General features: G+C 48.6%; 1 protein-coding gene across 1 annotated transcript in view; it reads left to right on the top strand.

Moving 5' to 3' along the window:
* LOC139049529 (rho GTPase-activating protein 45-like) overlaps positions 1-20,760 on the top strand; it is a 161,948-nt gene that overhangs the window by 30,247 nt on the left and 110,941 nt on the right. The window lies entirely within an intron of this gene.

A 20,760-nucleotide genomic window follows, 5' to 3' on the forward strand; every position in this document is an offset into this window, starting at 1 on the left:
CTGTTGTGCGCCCCTCCATCGCCCCCCCCCCCCCCCTTCATCGACACATGACGTTCCGACGACACATAATGGCGCAACGATATCGACGAGACTCGGTGGCCAGTTTACGACCAGAAGTGGTCCAGGCGCTTCGGAGAGCGTGTGTCGGGTATTTGAATTGGTGGGTAGGTTTAATTGAAAACGAAAGAAAGAAAGAAAGAAAGAAAGAAAGGAAGAAAGAGAGAAAGAAAGAAAGAAAGAAAGAAAGAAAGAAAGAAAGAAAGAAAGAAAGAAAGGAGAGGCAGATAGGTTAACCAGATTAACTGTCCGGTTGGCTACGCTGCACTGGGGGGAAAGGGTAGAAAAACGAGGAGGAGGGAATAAGAGAACGTGGGAAGAGAATTCGTGCGCACAAACACGGAGAAGGCATCTGGGGTCATTCCATTCTGTTCTTGCGTAAAGGAACTCCTGTGAAACTTGGCAAGCCTGTGGTGCACAACCTTTTTTTTTTATTCTTTCTCCTTTGCACACCGAAACGAGGACAACCGCGCAGCATTATCCTAATCATCTCTATGCACCCACACAGACTTCACGTTCTGGACTTCTGGTCATGCCTATGAAGAAGGTGGTTCGCACGTGCTACTCCAAGCCCAAAGGAGGCTTACCGCCTCTAATAATAATAATAATGATAATAATAATAATAAATCATGGGGTTTTACGGGTTAAAGCCACGATCTTGTTATGATGCATGTCGTAGTGGAAGCTAGACTCCCGTGTTAATTATTAAACACCCGGGGATCTGTAAATACACACAATGCAAGGCACACGTACCGGCGAGTTTGCTTTTCGCCCCCAGCGAAATGTGGCCGCCGAGGCCGGCATTTGATTCCGCGACCACGCGTGCATAGCGGGTCAACGACTTAGCCGTTCAGTTTGCGCGGCGTTCGGTTGACTCCTGTCGTTGCAAGCCGTGCTGTGCGCCAGATATGCTAGAACATTGTTGGAGCACAGTTCCTCTTAATCGCCTCGCTGCTTAACGCTTAACTGTTTAAGACCGGTTATTTGCTTTGCAAGACGATTTCAACAGAAAAAAAAAGATGACGGTGATGTGAAGATGCGTGCTCTGTTCACTATAGAATCTGAGCGCTTTTCGAAGGGTGTCAACACTTGTATTGATTAGTTGATCGACTCAGCAACGCCTCAAAGCGAGATCCTGGCTTTGAGAGGAGCCGTAGCTGTGGCTATGGCTAAGGATTTCGTATGGCAGAGTTATACAGCAGAAAAAATAAATTAAGCGCTCTTCATGTCTTTCGAAACGACGAATCCGCTTCTAGGCGTTGTCGCGTAGGCTTTTCTATGTATCTCTTTTTCATTGGCGCAGTTGGCAGTTCATTGAACACTGGGCGTTTCGGGGAAGAATTCAAGGAAACTTGCAGTTCAGCAAGAAGCTTGAAATGAAGCGTATAAGGACCGCACAATGAGCGATAGAACGAGCAATGTTAGGCGCAACTTGGAGAGACGGGAAGACAGCGGTGGTGGATTAGAACGCGAACGGAGGTGTAGCCGACATTCTAGTTGACGTTGAGAGGAATAAATGGAGCTTGTCAGGACATGTGATGTGTGTAGGGCAGATAGTATAGTATAGTATAGTATAGTATAGTATAGTATAGTATAGTATAGTATAGTATAGTATAGTATAGTATAGGGTGGGGTGGGTGGTCCATTAGATTGAGTGAGAGAATCGGTACTGCGAGAAAGGGAAGCGCAGTCAAAGATGGCAGAAAATAAGATGGCGTGGTGAAATGAGGAAATTTGCCGATATTCGAAGATTGGGGCCAGTCAATAGAGGCCTTCCTCTTGCGTCCAGTGGACGTAGGATAATGACTACTACGAAATGCGACGCAGCACTGGATTAATAGTCTTTGACGTCTTTTCGGCAAGACGTCAAATTCACCGCGTTATCATCACCACTAAATAAAGTTCACTAATCAAATCCTCCGTTAGGAACTACATTTTGGGCCGCGTTATAATTGAAAAAAAAAATTAACTCCGTCAGTGGCAACACTAATATTTCCTCCGAATATATACTCTGCCTATGGCACCAGTTTGGAGAAGTGCGCGCGCGAATTAACGTGCGACGCAAATCATCGTGTGTTTTTTTTTTGTTTTTTTTTCTACACTGCGGAAAAATGCAATGCGAAGGAATGTTAAGAGCAACATGAATGGCAGCTCGCCGTAAATTAGAGTATACGTGTACTTCGCGAAACCGCTGCCGCGGATGACTGGCACACCAAGCGAGTGTGTTTTTATGTGTACTCGGTGCCCTCCATTTCGCAATTACAACAGGTATCTTGCCCCCTTTTTTTTTCGAGTGAATTGTTAATTTGGCAACGTTCAATCTTCAAACGCTTCGACGAGTCATTAACGCGTAGAAGCTTACGTCCATCGCCTCGAATAACGTCTTTCCAAAACAAATGAACGAAACAAACAAAAAACGAAGAGCAACGACAACAATGTATTGAGCCAACTTTCCAATTGGTTCAGAAATGAATTACTTGGCATGAACGCAACTAGTCCACGTGCGGAAACATTTCTTTCCTCTTTTTCTTCTTCATTTTTTTTAAGCCCAGTACAAGCACAACGACTCCGCTCACGGTCCAGCTCCATCATAATTCATATAAACGCCCATTTCGCCTCGCCAAAGGTTGTTTGCATACGATGCAACGTCGGCTGTGACGGAACGGTCGTTGTAATAAAAAGAAAAGGAAAAAAAACACTTTGGGCAGCGTTATTTGCAATGCACAAGCGGAAACCGGAGTCCAGTGGTTTCAACTTCGACAACGTTTAATGGACACAGAGGTTGTTTATATGCTACGGTTGCGTTCCGGTGTATAGCCGCAATCCCGCTGATAAGCAGCGCACGTTAATGCTGTACCGCTAATTGCAACTGTCTTACGCCCGACGGTGCAAACTCGTGCTCTTAGGGCTCATTCACACCGGCGACTTGAGGAGGTCGCGCGACCATTTGCGACTCGCAATCAAAAAGCGACCGAAGGCGACTGATGTTCACACCGGCAAGCCCGGCTTAGCGCGACCCGCAAGTCGCAATCCCGGATATTATCGTTCTCAGCGAGAACTCTCGGAATCTACGCGGAATTTGAACGCGACGCCGGAGGAGGCCGGATGTAGACACACGAAAGATCACTTCCGGCACGCCGCTGATTGGTTTATCAGTTTTGCGACCACGGTCGCGCGACTGAAAAATCACGCAGAGAGCGACTGGCCCAAAATGGTCGCTTTTCAAGAAAGGCGACCGTTTGCGACCATTTGCGACTGGTCGCTTTGCGACCAACTTGGTCGCGCGACCACTGTCAGTCGCCGGTGTGAATGTGCCCTTAATGACCAGTGTGAAGAAGCACACATACCGAAGCGACCGACCTGGCTGCTGCCTCTTTCGGCTTATCTGTATCGTCATCTGTCCCCCTTATCACAAGGGCGCCTGTGCCTCTACCAGAGGCTGTTTTCCACGGGTCCACGACACTATTTTCACGCCACATACGTGACTGGGGCGTGTACGAGTGGTGCAGTCGTCGCGTGCGTTAAATCGTTCGACGGCTTAACAGTGTTCAGCGAGATTTCGCTACGCATAGCCTCCTATAGGTAGGCTTGGCACAGCGTCCGTACGTTTGGTGCCCTCAGGTGCAGCGTGCGAGGGTTTTATTCGTCAGCCGCCTGCTCCTCAAGTTCGCGTCGGTCAAAGAGATGTTTCACATCCGCCGCGATGTCCTGAGTGGTGCTGGCTGACACTCCCAGCGTTACGCATACATAAATACCCGTGAATGGCGACGTTCGGATATGCCGCCGCCGTGAGACAACTGGTAGGGGGGGGGGGGTGCAATCCATGCGCCTAACGCCGAGGTTGCGCGATCGGCTCCAACCGGCGGCAAGATTTTAGTCCTCTTTCATTTGACTTTACCATTGCTACACTTCAACTAAAGACTACACACAAATTCCCCTGTGCTTTCCATTTCTTAATAAATGTGTGGGCTCTGTACGACCGATGCGCTTAGTTATGACGATTGCTGTTTGGCTATGTCGCTCGCAGAATTCCTGCCTCTTGTAAATTTTCTTCTGACCTTTTTATACACCCTCCCCCCTTTCCCCGTTCTCCTATTTAGGGTAGCAAATCAGTTTCTGTCGTGGTGGACGTTCCTGCCGTTCTCCTTCCCTTTCTCTCTCTCTCTCTTTCTCTCTCTATGTTTCTGCAGTATCCTATCGTGGTTATTGGGCTTCATGGCTCTCCAGATTTGATTATTTTTATTATTGTTGCCGTCGTCGTCGTCGTTGTTGTTGTTTATTAAAAGTTTAATGTGTAACCCTGATCCCTGCAGTCAACAGAGCTTAACTCTCTCTCCTCTCAAATGCAGCCAATTTCATTCGAAGCGGTTCAGAGGCTCTCTCGCGAAAGCATTTTCGCGTTTTGCACCTTCTCGGATAGAGAACCCGGAGTCGGCGCCCAGTTAACGCTTCCTCTTAAGCTTGGGTTTATCCGCGGACAGGCTCTTCTTGTTCTCAGCGGGCTCTGGTTGTGGCAAACTTTCCGCGCTTCCGTCTGGATTTTGCCCGGGGTTGCACGGGAGCCCGGCGTCGAGCTATTTCCGGACAAGGCACGCCGCTTGTTTCGGCTTGTTTTGGGCGGCTCCGACCACTTGTTGGCTCGCTCGTGCCGGTCTGTTGGCCGTTAACGCTGCTTATACGTTTACCGACGCCCCTCGGTCGCCTGCGCGAAGGTAAACCTTATTCCTGTTGAGCGAATAAGGTTGTGGTTGTTGAAGTATAAAATTGCTCTATAGTTGTTTTGAGTATCCTTTTACGCATTTAGCAGTGTTCAAAAAGAGAAACAAATTCAATGGCGATTTAGCGGAAATGCCAGAGAAATGCGTTAGAATCACGTAGTACCTCTTTGAGATCCCGAATACGTGACTTTAACCGCGTTCACTACATTGCAAAGGGTTCTTCGAGAGCTTGCGCGACACGCATCCCCCTTCTACGAAGAGCGAACTGTATATACATACCTCTATATATTCCACTTTGGCACTCCTATTGCTAACGCATTTTTGTTTAATGGTAACCCACAACATCCCATAACATGAGCCAGTTCTGTCTTCACCTTGTTGTGGGCTTCTGCTTTTTTTTTCACCGCTGTAATTATGCCCCTATACTTTTAGATTCTATATGTACACGACGATTTCAATACAAAAGTGTTTTATGCCGGGGTCCACCATGAACTTCCTCTAACGGATGTTACGTCGGCGCAAACGCGTAAAATATGCTTTCTCTTGACAAAGACGGCACCATTTAGGAGGGGTCAAGCGCGGTACTGCATCACGGCACTAACGAGCAACGACAGTGGGTGCATATTGGTAATCTCAGCGCAGCGGAGGTTCTAACGCGGTGTAGCCAGGTGTAGGCGGTGTAGGCCTTCTGCTTAGGCGAGCACGCAGTTTCCGCACAGGGTTTGTATTTCGCGAGCGATTAGCCTGTGACGCCCCGTCGCCTACGGAGTGCAGCTTCAAGATGCATCAGCAGCGCTTACACGCCACCTATACTGCTTCGCTTGCGATGGCACCAGCTAAGGCAACTGCTGCTCTAAGTGGTGCAGAAAGGAGGAGGAGGAGGAGGAGGAGGAGGAGGAGGAGGAAAAAACACTTTATTCTGGTCCTGTACAAGGTGTTGCCACCTGCCTGGCTAGTCCCATGTTGGGACCGGGAGGTCAGGCCTTCTAGCCCTGTCACGGAATGATCAGATCTCCAGATCATATCCCTCAAGTCCTGGTGCAGAAAGGCAACGACGTCGACTGGCGATTCCAAGGAGGTTTGGGCGAATCTCATTTTGATCCGGCGACAGAGATGCCAGCGTTAAGCAGAACTCTATCGCGCGTTTGGGTGGCACGCTGCGAACTCTGCCACTCGCATTCCTGAAGCTGAGCGTGTCGCAACTCGACTGGCTGCCCAAGACACTGTACGGAGCCGGGCAAAAGGTGGAGGAAGCTTAAGCTTCGCTTTTAGGAGTGGCTCGCGATAGCGTTTAAAGACCCCTTACTGCTTGCTCTTCATGCTTCCCGGCAACTGCAGCTTATGTAACCGTAACGTTTACCGAGAAACGTTGGCTGCGAACGCTATGCACGAAGGCTAGCTTTCTGGTAGAAGCGCGGCCTCTTGCGTGGGTCGATCTCCTGTTATTGTTTCGCGCCTTTAATATTTCAGTCTGAGAAGAGCTAACATAAAGGACATGCGCTGTCGGAGGTTTTTTTTTTCATTAGATTGTTTTGTGGGCTGCCGTTCTCAGAAGTCTGAGGAATAACTTTTTAACGAATGAAAGACAAGGTATGAGCAACTTAGGTCGTAGAGAAGTGCTTGGGCGGATCGGAATGTAGTACGAAATTCTTTTTGGACGCCGACGCCCCGTTTTCTGCGACACGGGCTCCTTAACGCTATCATTGAAAGGTATCTGTATAGCGCAACATAACAAGGACACAAGAATAAACGAAGACGAGCACAAGCGCTAACTATCAACAACGAAAATTTTACTTCCGGGATCGGTCAACCCCCAAACAACCACGTGCACACTATGATAGCAACCATCAGGATGCACTTACGTTACGTGACGGCATGAAAACAATATAAAACCTTAACCAATTAAAACTTAGCCATTTAAACAGTTAAAACCTTAAGCTAAATCCTTAACGCCATCGCGTTAAAATGCTCGTACCTTCGCCGAATCGACTCGGCAGCAGGACGCCTCGCGCCAAACGAACCTGCAGCAGGGTCGCCGACCCGTAAATCGTTCGCGTTTCGCTGCAACGGACCACGTGTTAACGAAGCGATTTACTAATGAGCCGTTCGGTTTCGTTTGTACGGTTTGCGAACGCCTGTGGTTTATGGCGGATTTGCGCAGTGCACGTGCAATCAACTGCTTTTCTGAAGACGCGTTTCACTTTCGTGTTCTACCGATTCCTGTGAAAGAGGATCAACCATAATTTTATTGCGATAGCAATTTTATGGACACTTCAGACGCATTTCTGCCGGCGGTGTCGCCGTGATGTCCTGTATAAAGTTCATGGGCGACAAAATCGTCGCCGCGCGCCGTATGCTGTGTGTCCTAGTGAAAGTGTGCGAAGGTGAGCCGGCGAACGCGGCTGCTCAATCACGCGTATGATGATGATGATGATAGTGATCTAGGGAAAGGAAGGACGCTTGAACGCGTATGCGAGCGAGGAAGGCGGGCCGGAAACGCGCCCTCTCCTGTCGCGCTCGAGGCACGGGGGTGAGGTGAGAGAGGGACAGGGGGGGGAGGGGCGTTCTCCGGGGCGGCTGCCGTATCTTGAAAGCGATCTGCGACGTGGTCAAAGTGCGCGCCCGCGCAGGCCTCATCTCCAAAGCAATCTGCGACGTTTGCAGCGTGCGCGTAGTGCCGGTAGCTTCGTTTGCGCTGTGCTTTCGACGTGTTTCGTTCGCGCTGAAGCGAGAGATGCACGAAGGTCGATTCGCTCGCTGCTGCTGCCGCGATTCCTCGCTCCAGCGTTTTGACAGCGAGTTGCCGCGGTCATCGAGCGAAATGCGTTCCTGTTAACCTGTGCGCGCGTCACACCGTGCTTGTTAATTTAGTTAAAACGTTTCGGCGGGCTAGTTCGTTTGAATCTATGATAGAATGCGTAAGCACGATTGAACGACGGCGTAGAAAGAAGCAGACACACCGGAACAGCGCTCTCTGTGTCTTCCTTTCTGCGTCCTGGTTCAGTCGCGCTTACACATTATATCATTGGTAATTTAGTGAGTAAGCGAATGTTTACGAGTTTATATGCGGCAGATAATACTACTGTTCTTACTTCATATAGGTGTCTACTAATTTGCTATCGCAATCGGTGCTTCGCCTTTCGCGCGAAACTGCTACTTCTTTTTAAAGAATACTGACATTCATCAAGTACTACAGGGGCCGCATTGATGTCACTACGGTATTGCCGCATAATATATACCAAATGCACGGTACGCGAGCGTTCTTGCACGTCGCCCCTATTGAAATGTGGCCGGCCTGGCCAGCATCGAACCGGCGACCTCGACTTCAATAATTTAAAAGGCACAGTCGCTGAACTACCACGGCACGGTCAGCGTTAATTGATACGAAAATAAAAGGGCGCAGTCACCGCATTCGTATGGCGGGGGGGGGGGGGGGGCAGGCAGGTGGAAAAACGCTCGTGTATCGTGCATTGGGTGCACGTTAAAGACCAGCAAGCAGGTGGTCACAATTAATCTGGTTTCCGCCACTATCGCCTGCCTCTAATCAGACGGTGGTTTTGGCACTTAAAACCCCAGAATTCATTTTTTTAATCGAAATAAAAGAAACAGTTTGTCAGTTTGCAATTGTGACACTTCTTTTTATTGTAAACCGCCGTGATTTCTCAGTGGCTATGGTTTTCGGCTGCTGAGCACGAAGTCGCGGCATCGAATCCCGCCCACGGCCGCCGCATTTCGATGGGGGTGCAATGCGAAGACACCCATGTACTTAGATTTAGGTGCACGTTAAAGAACCCCAGGTGGTCGAAATTTCCGGAGGCCTCCACTACGGCGTGACTCATAATAAAGAGTGGTTTTGCCACGTAAAACCCTATAATATATTTTTTACAGTATAATACAGTGAAAGCTCGTTAATTCGAACTTCATTAATTCGAATTTATGGATAATTCGAACTGTACGATTTGGTCCGGCCAAGATCCACTGAAGTCTATGTATAAAAAAGTCCGTTAATTCGAACGCGAGAAGGTTCCCTCACGGATAATTCGAACTACGCTCGCCTGGCACACGGCCAGAGAAGCGCGCCTACTGCCTACACACAAGGCTGTATTGCCTCCGAAACGGAGAGAACGGCGAGAGAAGGCAAAATCGGCAAAAAATCTAACCGACGCGGGGTCAGCCAGAAGGCAGCGGCGGCTGCCGCCTCTCCGTTCTACGTAACCTCCGAGACTTCTTGCCTGTTGCGAATCTCGGAGGCTTTGCAAATCTAGTACAGCTGCTAATGTGCGGAGATGGCACGGCAAGCTCTAAAGCACAGCGAATCAAGTACCTCGCAGCTGCGCTTGCAATCAAGAACCAACGAATCAGGGCCTTCGCCACCTTCACATGTTCAGCGTCTTTGTCTCGGCAGTCTTCATCGGTTGTGCACCTCTGTTTTCAGCTTAGGAGGCATCGGCCGTCGCGATTCATTGTGATGGTGTTAAGCCTCGGCAAACGTTCGTTTCGGTGGACATCGGTGGTGTGGCACAGTCGGACCCAGAGCTTCGACTTGAAGATGGCGTGTGCCCGCGGCACACGCCATTACTTTCTGACACGCCAAATTTCTCACATGCCCTACTGCTTTCAAATCGCAGTGTACTGTTGCCCTGCTTCACTGTCGTTAGTTCGAACTTTCGTTAATTCGAACTGAAGCGGCTTCCCCTTGCGGTTCGAATTAACGAGCTTTTACTGTATTAGTTTCTTCATTACTGCTACCTGGAAATTAGTCACCGTCAGAGTTGTAAGGTGTCGAAAAAGTTGCACTATCGCCATAAAGGCGAAGCGTTATAGAAGCGGTAGCCAATTATTGCGCTATTAAAAAAAAACGCGTAGTTATGCCGTCGGTATAAACTGCTGTAAATATTCGCTTACCAATGGAACACGCTTGGTGTTAGCACAGACACGCGCGGAACGTATAATCTGTATTACCGCGAACGCTTACACGAGCGTCGGCGCCTCGTCCTTAAAGCTAACGTTTCGTGCTGCTGCCATTTAAACTGTATAGTACAGCGCCTTAAAAAAACAGCATAAAACTCGGCATCAGACGCTGTGCGCGCCGGAAGACGGCGCGCATCAAGCCACCAGCCTAAACACCAGCCTCCTCTAAAGCCCCTTAAACTTCGTAAAGTACTGCCACGCTTTGAAGAATGCCGCCGCCTCCTCCTCGCGAGCTCTGGCGGAGGCCCATGCCGCGTCGCTATTGGCCTAACTGCATCACGTGGGCCCTCGTGCCGTGCATCAGCGCCATTTTTGCTGGAGGAGCGTCTACGGAGTGACGAGGAGCGCATGTTGGCGCCGTTGCTACGCTCGAGCAATGTAGGCGGCGGCACGGTTGAGAAGGGAGCGTGAAAGAAAGGAGAAATGAGGAGGAGTGAAGGCGGAGGAGGAGAGTGTCGCTACTTTACGAAGTTTAAGGGGCTTTAGCCTCCTCGGCTCGCCCTCGCGCTCTCACCCTGGCACCCGCACCAGATCACGTGACGCGAAGACTCGCGGGCAGGGCGCACTCTGCGGTTTCAACCGCGCATGCGCCGTCGTACGCGGAGCAGCACCGCGTCGCCGGTGGCGACGGCGCGAGACGCCTCGTGCGACCGCCCTATATTGCCACGGCAACAATGTCGTTTTTTATATCGTTTTAACATATAGTAAAAGCCGCACAGGGGCTCGGTTTTCTCGCGGCGATTTCATGTCTCATGTATCCGCGCGATCGAGATTTCGGGTGGAGCCGAAGAATTGGGAGTCGGGGAGGGGGTGGCGGGGGGACACTATATCGTGGCATAACGAGCCGTGTTCACAAGAGGAGCGAAACAGAGGGCGTGGGTGTCGCGCGCGCAATTCGAGAAGCCATATACATGCATCGCCCGCACCGTGCGGTCTCCCGTCGAGTGGCTGGGACGCACACGTTTCCGCGGCAAGTTTCCAATTCCCCACCCGATGCGCGCGCTCTCGATCGATAGCCGGTGCCAGGGCGGAAGCCGGCGCGCCAGAAAAGGGCCACCTCACTTCGTGAACACACAGGCTCACATATAAAGAGAGAAGCGGAGTGGGGAAGAAGAAACATATAATAAAAGCCATCCACCTGTGAGAACGGCCCGCGGTCAAGAGCAGGCGATCGACACGGCGGCTATATCGTCGGGTTGGGCAACGAAGAGAGAGAGAAAAAAAGTTCAGGCAGTAATATCCTTCCGCGGATACCAAAACAACTCGGAACGTAATCTCGTTTCGAGTCGATTTTTATCACCGACTGCTATGCTGAGGACGTGAAAAGCCGTTCTTGTTTGTTTGTTTGTTTGTTTGTTTTGTTTGTTTGTTTGTTTAAGCCCTCAAAGGCCAAATTATAATTTTTTTTTAGTTTAGTGATGCCGGCGAAGAGTATGTGAAAATAAGAAAGAACACCGAGAGGACGGCAGTGACTAAGTCGGTGGCTGGGCACACGGTTTTCCTTCCCCACACCATTTGCTAGCATATTCCGATACTCGGTAGTCAGTACCATGTACCAGCATCCCCAACGAGCTAACGTCGCGAATCATTGCCGATACGCCGAGTTTTATGCTTCGAAATTCTCATTTAGGCGCTTTAATCTTGTCGCAAAGTCCATAGGGGCGTTTTTTGAGGTACATATTTAGAGGGAGTATAGGGGCTTTATTCCTATACTCACCTTAGACGACTAAATAGACAGCTAAGTGGGCAAAGACCATGTTAAGCCTCGTTCCAATTCCGACGAAGCCTGCAAACAAGACACCTTTACCAAGACCGCATCGAAGTGGGAACCAATGCAAGGTAATTTGCTGCCCAAGCAAGATGGCGGCTGAGGTTGGAAAACTTGGTGTTGAGGTCGTCTTGGCTCACACGAAAACGTAGGCACTCTTTCTTACGCACTTAGTGGAAGCTGCGTCGTGCTTTTTCCTGTATAGATTCACACACGCAAAGTGTGAAAATACGGCTATGATATCTGCTTTGTTAGCTTACTCTCGTCGACATCAGGCGGCGTCACATCGCAGAGGGGGCTTCCGTACTGTTCCAGGTGCGCTCCATTAGTAGGACTCGAAGCTTTCTTCCCAGCTGTCAACGTGTAAGGTGTCTCCGCTGCTGGCCGGAATTGGCACACACACCCTTAGTTGCGGATATTTCAGCAAATTGCTACTAATTAATAGTTACTGGTTCCGGTCTGCGTCCACCATGGAGTAGTGAAGTCCCGCGCTATCCCGCACCTCCACCGAACGTACGAGGTCGAATCAGAAAGTCCTTGCCTCTATTTTTTGAGCCAAATTACGACTGTAAATGTGAAATTAATATATGCATTCCAAGCCGTGGACTTTTCTTCGACCGGCCCGGCCTTATCTGCCGGTAGCTCCTCGACACGTCGATGCTGTCAGTTGTTGAAGACGGCGGTTGTGATGCACACGTGATTCGTTTTCTATGGAGCGAGGTATGAACGCCCATCGAAATCCGCTGCGAAAATGCAGCCCACGTATGGGGAAAGGTGTCTCGCTTTGAGAAATATGAGGTGGTGGTGTTGTGCGTTCGCAGAAGGTCCGTGGAGACTTGCATGACAATGAGCGTTCGGGGAGGCCGCGTGCGTCGCTGACTGACATTTCCCGCGTGGATGCAACGGTGAAAGCGCATCGGCGTGTGCGCCTCAAGGACATTTCCCGGAAGCTTGACATTTAGTATGGAAGTGTTTACTCCATTATTCATGGGCCCTTAGGTTACTGGAAGGCTTCTTGTCGTTGGGGGCCTAAGCACTTGGACGACATGATGAAAAGCAAGCGAATGATTGCTTCACTGAATCGTCTGCAATATCTGAACCAGTGCGAGGACTATGTGGGAAGATTGTGTACGGTACGTAGAATAGTACGTGTGTTTGTAATTACCAGTATGTACCCTATATTTGCTGATAAAAATAGGGGCATAGACTTCCTGATTCTCCCTCGTATTCGAGCACTGTAAACTGATCTACGCCCCTAAGGGACTCCAGTGGTGCAAATTCGTCTATTACACCCGTAAAAGGTTTAAGGGTGTGAGTAAATTACAGACAGAAAGCACCTTTAAGGGGTGTAAATCGGTTTACAGCGAGGTTAGGCTGGAATGCGTACAAACTGCTAGCGGTCACCGATGCATGCTCAGCAACCCCGAGCTCATGTCGGTCGCGATGCCGCTCCGGCACTATAAATGGGCAGAAATAAATACCAGTGAACAAAATTATGTATTTTTATTTGATGAGGAATAGTGTTCGGGCTTTTTGTGGTTAAACGAACACTAGAGGAAAATAATAAGTCCGGCTATGTTGAAATAGCAGGTTTCTGTAGTAGTGAATTCATCATTCGTAGCGAGAACAGAGCTTTTCTTTAAGCGAGAAAATGACAAAAAAAACGAGAAATGAGAGTGGCGCCCCCTGTTGCCAGCTATGGTATCTCTCATGCGACGTCGGCACTGGCCAACTCACAGTGGGCGGCGTTGAAGGACGTCGCGTGCTGATGACGTCAGCTCGTCCGTTTTGACGCGAGCGGTTCTGAGGAGCAGCAGCGACGTCGTCTACTCTACGAAGTGTTATATCGGCACTCAGAAAGCGGTGATAGACTTCTAGAAAAATAATCTATCGGTCAAGCTTAACCTAATATTTTCTTTTATCACGGCAGCATCCGCATATGCGTAAATAAGTTAGCGCCTCCTGACGTTCCTCTTTCATAAAAAAAAAACATTTTTCGTTCCTTTTTTCTTTTCCTAAAAGCGAATATAAAGACATGATATTGCGTAGTAGGGTTCTAACGATGATGCAACGTTCTCGATTTCTACATCAACCGCTGTACTTGAAACGCACATTACCGCTGCTTTTTGTCGTCTATGACGACAGGGGTGTCTATGATGCCAAATTAATGTTGATTTTAACGAAAGCTAACCGTAATTAAGAATATGCTGAAACAACCCCGCCCCCTTACATAATGTTTCTCGTGCATCCAACAGCGCCGGTATGAAGGTTTTACGTAATCGCTGCCTATTTATCTTTTGAAAGCGATCGAGGGTATACCTCTAATAATATAACTCTATAGCCCGTTCCATTTTTTCTAGGAATTACATCAGTGCAGAGCACGTGCGCCAAGACCCGCCGGGGTTGCTCAGTGGCTGTGGCGTTGGGCTGCCGAGCACGAGGTCGCGGGATCGAATCTCGGCCACGGTGGCCGCATTTCGCTGCGGGCGCAATGCGAAAACACTCGTGTACTTAGATTTAGGTTGTGGGATCTTATGTGGGCTTCTCGCACCGTACTCTTGGGACAAAGGAGCGACAACACAGTAGTGCAAACAATCACAAGGGCATTTATTGCACCTTTCATACATCAATGCCTGCTAGCCGAGTTGCTATCCACAAAACATGCCGATGGGCGCGCGACAAATCTAGAAGTCCGACTCACCGCGTCCTCGCGAGCGAATATGTTCGCCCCATGCTGGATCCCAACGCCTGGTCGTTCGTGTGTATAGTCACGCGAATCGTGGCGCGTTCGAAGGCGGCCACGCGAGGTGGTCTCGCAGATGCATCGGTCGCCGCGCGCGCGGAATGTCCGCGCTGTTCGGCGACTCGCCGGGGAAGCGGGTGGCTGCACGTGCAGCACGTCCGTCCCGCTTCCAGTCTCGAAGCCAAGAGAGCAAGCGCCTTCCTTTCGGCGCCCAAGTAACCTCGCGGCGTTAGCAGCGCAACACTCGCGCCATCTCTCGGACCGCGCTTCAACCACATCGACCGCGCTGACGTCACGCAGGCCACGCGGCGAAGCGGGACCACAGGAGACGCGCTATGCGGGAAAAACATCAGGGGAGGCGCGAGGGTCGCGCATCCCCACAAGGTGCACGTTAAAGAACCCCAGGTGGTCGAAATTTCCTGAGTCTTCCACTACGGCATGTCTCATAATCAGAAAGCGGTTTTGCCTCGTTAAACCCCATAATTTAATTTTAATTTAACGTGCGCCAAGTTTTGCAGCAGACGACCTGCGATTGGTGGCGCTGGCACCTTTCTGCCACACGCGTGTGGTAAACCAAAGCCTCTGAGATTGCGCGGCGCGCACCGCCCCATCTCGGAGGCCACGATTACGTTGGTTGCGGCTGGCGTTTGCAGCTACAGCGGCAGCAAAAACGAAAGCCTCGCATCGGAGCGTTCCCTTTTACAGTTGACCGCAATCTGCCAGGGGTTCGCACGTGGGATACGCGGCGCGATCGTTTCCAAAACGCCGCTAAAACATCGACCGGCTTGCACAGCGCCCCGTTGGAGGCGCGTGTGCACAGCTCGATAGCTGCTCGGGTGTCGCCGTCGACGCGCGTTGGCCGATGTGGCCAGAGAGGGTGTTGTGTGGCCAGGCTACCCTCACTCCCCTCTCCCTTCCCTCCCCCGCGAGCCGCGGCTCTAAATATAGCGCGCGCCGACCTACCTGTTGCCCGCACCACCGGCAGGCACATCGGGCGAGACGAGAACGCGAAGTTCGCATTGCCGACGGCTGCGGACACGCTTTGAGCGCCCCCCCCCACCCCCTCCCCCACGCGCTTCGTTGCCGAACCTTCACGTCGTCGCTGATTCGATTTGAAACTTGAGAGCGGAGGTGCGCGAATGTTCGATATTTCGAAGGCGGAGCGCGGAGGCTTCGCCATTAGATTCGCATTTAGTCACAAAATTCACCCTTCTATGTTGTCGTGTATTCGTTCCGTTCGTATATTACGAGTGACTACAACAGCCGTTGCACTAGTCTGCAGGGAGAATGAGTGAAGCATGTGGATGTTCTTCCGAATGATCTTGCTGCGGGAGAAGCGCGTTCCCAGCCCCCCAAACAAATCAGTTCCTGGGCGATGGGTCGCAAACTTCCCAAACTGTAATGACCGGGTGTTTTGCGTCGATATGATGAGAGTGACACTGTTAGCCTAAAATATTTAATGCCTTACTCTGGACAATTATTGCTATTTGTCTGTCAATTATAGCGGCGATTGGCACTTCTGTCAGGGCTGCTGGATAAAAAAAAAGAAAGAGAGAAAAGGCGCGGCCTGCCGTGTCGGGCGGGCTGTAATGGGAGTGAACGTGACAGCCGTAGTTGCACCGGACGGCGCTATAGCTGCCGGGGATGAGACGCGTCGGCCATAGAGTTTCCTACAATATATACTAGAGGGAACTCTGGCGCTGCAGTCGTTGACCCACCACGGGAACGATGGGAAGTACATGTATCTGTCTGATCTGTAAAAACAGTATCAGTATAAAAACAGTATATCTTTAATTTATATATAAATGACATAGTCCATATATCTTCAGACGGTAAATTTATAATTTATGCTGACTACACTAGCATATTTGTTTCGTCTTCACCAGATGCCGAACTTTTTCATAAAGGTAATGCCATTTTAGAGGAACTAAGCACGTGGGCAGATAATAACCAATTAAAGATAAATACAAAGAAAACAAAGGCTGTGATGTTTCATTCTATAGGCAGGAAGGTTTCAGTAGTACGTAATCTAGTTTATCGCTGCTCAGAGATAGAGCTAGTTTGGTCTATTAAAGTACTTGGTGCGCATTTTTCAGAATCACTGCAGTGGGATGAGCATATCAATGCGATATTACAAAAGTTAGGTGCAATAACGGGAATTTTGAACAGAAACCGCTACTTAATTCCGAAGTCAATAAAATTGTTAATCTATAACGCCCTCTTCGCTTCCTATATAAACTATATTGTCATTTGGTCTGGGGGACTACAACACAATCGAATTTGTCGCGGCTATTAGTAATGCAAAAAAATAATTTTGAGAATAATTGAGAATGTGCCACTCCGGCATTTTACTGTGGAGCTCTTTAAAAAAATTAAAATAATTAGAGTACAAGACACATATGAGCATAAATTGTTGCGTGAATATCGCCTTAACTATGTCTGTCATAATTCTATCTTCATGGGTTATTCACTATTCACTATTACTATTCACTATCACTTCACTATTACTAAGCGTACATTGTTTTGAAATGTGCTGTCATTCGATGCTGAGGTGAAGTAAAGTATGTTAACGCATGATGTCCTACGTAGGACAGTAACTAATGTGTTTAATTTTATGGTTTTGTCAAGGTTTATGGCAATGTTGGGCTTAATATGATGGTTTTGTAAAAGTGTACGACCATGTGAACAGGACGTGTGTGCCTCTGCTGTTGTCTTTGCCAGCGTGGGGCGAAGGACTCCCTCAAGCCATCCTTGAATGGCTTTTCCCTTCGCCTCCCATCACATGTATATGTGATAAACCATTAAAGAATCAATCAATCAATCAATCAATCAATCAATCAATCAATCAATCAATCAATCAATCAATCTTCGTGCTTGTGGATTCAGACGTTCTTGTGGCTTTGTGTAAGGCCTTGTGTGCCTTCATTGCCGTAAATTTCGGAGCAATCTCTACTCTTCGAAGTGCAGAAGACCCAGCGAACGCGCGCAATCGCTACTAATTTCAACGACTGAGCTTGTCGATGTGGCCAAATCGAAACGCGCCAAGCGTCTCAAGACGCATGGCATGCCCGCGGTAAATTTGTAAGGGCGTTTCGCGCCGCTTGTCGACGCGTGCTCAATGGTTTTGACATCAGTCCTCCGTGCTGGAGGTCCTGTGTTCCGATCCGGCCGTCGGACAATTTTAACGATGTTCATTTAAATATTTATTACGCAGTACGTGGTTTAAAATGACGAGTTTACAGTGTCGCAAAGCTGTTTGTAGCCAGAAGGACGAAGTTTTTTTCCCCGTAATTCCCATGCTGGTATAACCGCTCCCATTGCAGCTCCCGTAGACATTAGCGCCAGAGTTACCTCTATAGTAAGAGAGAGATAATGAAGAGGAAAGGCAGGGAGGTTAACCAGATATGAGTCTCCGGTTGGCTACTCTACACTGGGGATGGGGGATAGGGGTTAGAAAGATGACAGAGATGAAAACGCTAAAAAAAGGGGAAAAAAACACGCACACATGGAGGCACACACACAAAAGGCGTTCCAGTTAAAGTCGTTCACACAGGCCGGTAGATCGCAAAAAGAGCAATAGCGCTTGCACGGCCTTCTTCTGTGACGGTAGGTCCTTTCGATGTTGTAGAATTCTTTTTTCGGTTCGCGCTTGGTCGTCCAGTTGGTCAAGTTCGTGGCGAAGGCATGCCATCTGTGTACTGTACTGCGGGCAGGCACACAAAATATGGCCAAATGATTCTTCATGGCCGCAGTGGTCACAGGTTGGGCTGTCGGTCATCCCTATACGGAATGCAATTATGGTATAAAACTGTATAGCATCGGTGATGGCGTTCGAAGCGTCTTCCTCGCGTATTTTCTATGCAGATCCCAGGCACCAACAGTCCCCGACTGTTGGCGCCGCAGTGATGACAGCGTTTTCAATTCACGCGGTATAGGCCGCGCCTTTATTGTTGTTTTTTTAATCAGATCACCAAACACTATAAATTCGGAAGGGCCCATTTCCCCCCGGCATGCACCTCGCTGAGTAGACGGCAAGCGACGGCATGGTGCCTCTTACAGATACATATCCGAACCCGGTGGCCTACCAGCGCTATACTGCCCGGACCTTTACACGGATAGATGTAGATTCTGTCAAGAAAAGGCGGACCTACAACATCCACACAGAATAAAATACACAAGACCAGAGAACAGTGGGAGACCGCGTCGCTGACCTGTGCGCCGGAAGACCAACTCAAGGCAATCCAGCAGGTCGAAGATGCCGCCAGGGCCCAAGGGCTCGAGGCCGTCATCTAGGTAGAGAGGCATAGACCTCAAGTCTGCTGCGCACAAATAAAGTTTATTCCTCCTCCTCCAGCGGCCGTGCTTCTGTAAACGCAGCGATTCCCGTGTATTTCATCGTTTTACAGAAAGAACAGGGCGCTCAGGTTCCTAGTTTCTTCTTCCTTTTTCTGTTTTTGTGCCTGCACAACTTTCTCGATTTTCTAGGTGACCCGACAGAAACGGTTCTCCGTATGTAATTCTTGGGAAGTGAACACGTTGCCCACAGAAGGAACACCACAGAAGGGAAGACGGACAAACGGCGAAGCGCCGCGTTGTTTATCCTTTATTAATTTATTTTATTTTCCCTTCTTTTCAACTATGATTTACTCGCTATTGTTTCATGTGCTTAACCTGGCTGCCCAGCTCAGCACACAAGCGGCAACGCTTATGCAGGCTGGAACACGTTGTATGAATTGAAGTGATTATTATTATTATTATTATTATTATTATTATTATTATTATTATTATTATTATTATTATTATTATTATTATTATTATTATTATTATTATTATACATTGTGGTTGTTCCTTCTGCGCCCCACGTGTTCAGTTCACCAACATAGCCCAACGTCACGTCGTAACGTAGTTCCCGAATTCTGCGATTATTGTCGATAAATGTCATTGCACGTTTTCGCAATTTTCCTGTTTAGCTATAAGGATTTAGCTATAAGCTATTGTCCAATTGATGTTTGAAGCTGTGGTTGCTTCGTTTTTTTTTTCTTTAAAACCGGCTTATTGTCGTTGAACGTCGCAGAGAATGCGAAATCTGGAAGAAAGTGAAGAAGTTGTTTACCCCATAGTTCCTTTTTTTTAAGATACAAGCCGTCCGCTCTTTTCAGCCTTCCAGCAAAGCTATTTTGCTTAAAAACTCTACAATTTGCATATATTTCTGTGCGTCCGATGTTCTCATAAAAGGTGCATACCCCTGTAAAGCGACTTCGCAGGCGCGCGTTTTTTACAGAAGGGCTTTTATATGTTTGTAACCTCAGAACCATTGGGGAATTAAGCCAAACTTCTCAAGTACACGGATTGATTGCGTCACTTTAGTGACCTGGGTGGGTGGAGACTTATTTCTGTGGTATCAATCTACAAACACGTCGCTTGGAGTTTCGTTATGGTACAGAAAAGTGGCCGTCGAACCCAGGAAAATTGCCGAAATAAAACCAAACTTGTCACCTATTGACAGAATGACCTACAGAATATTTAAACGAAGTGGTTAAGGAATAGCGTTGCTTAGTAGTCATTTTTTTAAAACACGTTTCTCATTGAGTGAAGCGACCGCACAGCACCCGCCGCTGACAGATGGGGCTAGTGGTTGACGTCCACAGGTTCTTTTTCTTTTTTTACCTAGGTAGGCCATTAAGTAGTATAATAGCAAGAGCTTAGTGACGTAACTTATCGCCCCTTTCCAAAGGGGACGCTCATAACATCCATCCATCCATCCATCCATCCATCCATCCATCCATCCATCCATCCATCCATCCATCCATCCATTCCATTCCATTCCATTCCATTCCATTCCATTCCCATCCCATCCCATCCCATCCCATCCCATCCCATCCCATCCCATCCCATTTCATTTCATTTCATTTCATCTAGACTTGTGAATGCACGGGACAATGCAGCGACTAATCTATAGGCCTCCAGTTTAGCGCAGAGAAATCGGGAATTATGACCTTTAATGGAGAGACAAGTAATGATGGGTTATCAATTCAGCAGGACAGGAAGTCATACCCATAATCAAGCAATATAAACGCCTTGGTGTATTCATAAACCAAAGAACGAACGACCAAGCTAATCTAAAAATGAAGGCTAAGCGTATTGCAGCAATAATGAAATACAGAGCACTTCGGGGCTTCAATAAATGCGAAGTGGTGCTAGAAGTTTGGAAAACAGTAATGAAGCCGCTGGTGCTAACGTTCGCAAATGCAATTCTTTGCTTTAAATGAGAAATCGTGTGGGGGTTAATTAGAAGGTAACCAATGCCCAGTGCGCCGATTGGCATTAAGGGCCCACGGTAAAACCACAAATGAGGCTGGGCAAAGTTACATGGTTTGGGCTTTTTTTTTTAAGTCAGAGAAGCACAGCAAATTTTGTTTTCAAGAAAGACTCGGGAACATAGGTGAAAATAAATGGCCGGCTAAAGTGCACATGTATTTGTACCTCAAAAGCGTGAACGTGGA

This window comes from Dermacentor albipictus, chromosome 9 (assembly GCF_038994185.2).
Source record: "Dermacentor albipictus isolate Rhodes 1998 colony chromosome 9, USDA_Dalb.pri_finalv2, whole genome shotgun sequence".
Classification (NCBI taxonomy): Eukaryota; Metazoa; Arthropoda; class Arachnida; order Ixodida; family Ixodidae; genus Dermacentor; species Dermacentor albipictus.